This window comes from Hylobates moloch, unplaced genomic scaffold (genome assembly GCF_009828535.3).
Source record: "Hylobates moloch isolate HMO894 unplaced genomic scaffold, HMol_V3 SCAFFOLD_8, whole genome shotgun sequence".
In the NCBI taxonomy this organism is placed as follows: Eukaryota; Metazoa; Chordata; class Mammalia; order Primates; family Hylobatidae; genus Hylobates; species Hylobates moloch.
The window spans coordinates 38,238,558-38,241,963 of record NW_026652283.1 but is presented as its reverse complement, the minus strand read 5'-3'; the positions used below and the strand labels follow the sequence as shown (position 1 = coordinate 38,241,963).

The following is a 3,406-nucleotide window of genomic DNA, read 5'->3' as shown; positions in this document are numbered from 1 at the left end:
GTAATCCAAGCACTTTGGGAGGCCGAGGCGGGCGGATTACGAGGTCAGGAGATCGAGACCATCCTGGCTAACACCGTGAAACCCTGTCTCTACTAAAAATACAAAACATTAGCTGGGCGTGGTGGCGGGTGCCTGTAGTCCTAGCTACTCGGGAGGCTGAGGCAGGAGAATGGTGTGAACCCGGGAGGTGGAGCTTGCAGTGAGCCGAGATCCCGCCACTGCACTCCAGCCTGGGCGACAGAGCAACACTCCGTCTCAAAAAAAGAAAGTGGAAGCCTCACTGTACAGCAGCAGTTCTCAAACTTCTTCTTGGTCTTGGAACCCCTACATACTCTTCAAAATGATTGACAGCTTTTGTTTATGTTGGTTATATATATTATCTGTCATATTGGAAATTAAAACAAAAATGTAATATTAATTCATTCAGAAATTAACTCATGAACATAAATTTATATTATGTATAAAATATATAAACTCACTAACATATTTTTATATATAAAATATATAAACTCACTTACAAATTTATATACATGTATAAAATATATAAACTCACCAGCATAAGTTTATATATATAAAATGTATAAACTCACTAACATAAATTTATATATATATAAAATATGTAGGCCTGGCGCGATGGCTCATGCCTGTAATCCCAGCACTTTGGGAGGCCGAGGCGGGTGGATCACGAGGTCAGGAGATCGAGACCATCCTGATTAACATGGTGAAACCCCGTCTCTACTAAAAACACAAAAAAATTAGCCGGCTGTGATGGCCGGCACCTGTAGTCCCAGCTACTCGGGAGGCTGAGGCAGAAGAATGGCATGAACCCGGGAGGTGGAGCTTGCAGTGAGCCGAGATGGCGCCACTGCACTCCATCCAGCCTGGGCGACAGAGCAAGACTCCTTCTCAAAAAAATAAATAAATAAATAAACAAATAAATAAAATAAAATATGTAAACTCACTGACATAAATTTATATATATAAATTATATAAACTCACTAACATAAACTCACTAACATAAACTCACTAACATAAATTTCTATGTATATAAAATATATAAACTCACTAACATAAATTTGTATATATATATAAAATATATAAACTTACTAACAAATTATATATAAATTATATAAACTCACTAACATAAATATGTATGTATATAAATTACATAAACTCACTAACATAAATTTATATATATAAAATATATAAACTCACTAACATAAATTTTATTTATTTATTTATTTTTTTTTTTTTTGAGACGGAGTCTCGCTCTGTCACCCAGGCTGGAGTGCAGTGGCGCAATCTCGGCTCACTGCAAGCTCCGCCTCCCGGGTTCACGCCATTCTCCTGCCTCAGCCTCTCCGAGTAGCTGTGACTACAGGCGCCCACCACCACGCCCGGCTAATTTTTTTTGTATTTTTGGTAGAGACAGGGTTTCACCGTGGTCTCGATCTCCTGACGTCGTGATCCGCCCGCCTCGGCCTCCCAAAGTGCTGGGATTACAAGCGTGAGCCACCGCGCCCGACCACTAACATAAATTTTATATAAAATATATTAACTCACTAACATAAATTTATATATAAAAATATAAACTCATTAACATAAATTTGTATATCTAAAATACATAAACTCCCTAACACATTTATATATAAAATATATAAACTCACTAACATACATTTGTATATATATAAAATATATAAGCTCACTAACATACATTTTTATATATATATATATAAAATACAGGCTGGGTACAGTGGCTTATGCCTGTAATCCTAGCGCTTTGAAAGGCCAAAGCAGGTGGATCACCTGAAGTCAGGAGTTCGAGACCAGCCTGGCCAACATGGTAAAACCCTGTCTCTACTAAAAATACAAAAATTAGCCAGGCATAATGGTATGCACCTGTAATCCCTGCTACTTAGGGAGCTGAGGCAGAAGAATCTCTTGAACCTGGGAGATGGAGGTTGCAGTGAGCCAAGATCTCACCAGTGCACTAGCCTGGGCAACAGAGCAAGACTCTGTCTCAAAAAAAAAAAAGTATATATATATATAAACATAAACTCACTAACATAAGTTTAAAACTTATGTAAGTAGCAGTATTATCACCAATGAGGTTTATCTGAGGCACAATTCTCACTCACTGAAAAATCCCAACACCCAGCCATGAAAACTCGCAATATAATCAGCATTGGCAACTTTTGACAGTCTCTATGGAGACTGAATATTTAAAAGAAGAGAAGCAAATCCAGTCTCACATAGATAGCTGGAAAAGTGATCATACTTGAGGAAAGGCTGGCATAAGGGCCTTTTGAGAAGTTTGACTGTTAAAGTAAGAAAACAGTAGATTGCATGGAGGAGAAAGACAATTTTATTTTTAGAATAAGAAGAGCCCAACTGTGATTGCTGATAAAAAGGGAAGCCTCCTAGGGGAGATGGAAATCAATGAATGAGAGAGTGAAGGAATGAAAGAAGCTTCTTTTTTTTTTTTTTTTAGACAGGGTCTTTGTCACTCAGGCTGGAGTGCAGTGTGCAGTGGCACAATCATAGCTCACTGCAGCCTCAATCTCCTGGGCTCAAGAGATCCTCCAGCCACAGCCTCCTAAGCAGCTGTGATGGCAGAAGCGGCCCATCTGGAGCAGCCAGCTTCAACCACTTCATGCTAGCTGCAGCAGCAGAGGTGCAGCTGGGGCTGCATGCTCTGGAGCCAGCAGGGGCCAGAAACAGGTGATACCAGAAGGAGCCCCACATCCTACCAAGTTGGCAGGGCATGGAGCCCTCACTCCTGGGCACAGCTGCAGCAGCCCAGCCATGGCTCCAGACCCGGGCATCCTTGTGCTCTTGAGGGCCCAGAAAGCCCCTGCCCCTGCAGGCTCAGAAGTGCCTGCTCCCACTCCCTGGCATCTTCCCACGCTTGGCACCCACTCCAGTGCAGAGCAAAGTTGCGGCTAAGCCCGGGCACTGTTGTGACCCAGCTTGATATGCGTGCACTTGGGGCGACACTGACACACCAACCACCACTGCCTCAGCACCCCTCCAGGCTTTGGGCGCCAATAAGCATGTGATGGAGGCCAGGGGACTCAGGGTGGCTTGGTGCAGGCCTGCAGGCACCCATCAGCACAGGCAATCTGGGCACCAGCAGACGGCATGTTAATAGTGCCAGGAGGCAGTCAGGTTCCCTAGGCAGAAGGGGCAGATCCCCAGTGAAGCCCCACCTTCAAGCCAGGGGTGGCCTGAAGCCTGGGGGTGGGGCTGCCAGTTCCAGGTGGAATCCAGGACAGGAGTAAGAACTTCATTGATGCCTTCCAGCCAATTGGATGATACTTTTTCCAGGCCCACCCATGGCCACCCATGGGCCAACCAGCATGCACTTCCTCCATTCTGCGCACATGAAAACCCCAGACTCAGCTAG

At 43.7% G+C, this 3,406-nt stretch overlaps 1 non-coding gene across 1 annotated transcript; it reads left to right on the top strand.

Annotated features, from left to right (window-relative positions):
* The first annotated feature begins 2,075 nt into the window (after positions 1 to 2,075).
* Positions 2,076 to 2,214, top strand: LOC131384153 (U4 spliceosomal RNA). The gene has a single exon (XR_009214728.1). It is a non-coding gene; the product is annotated as a U4 spliceosomal RNA (small nuclear RNA).
* The last annotated feature ends 1,192 nt before the right edge of the window (positions 2,215 to 3,406 follow it).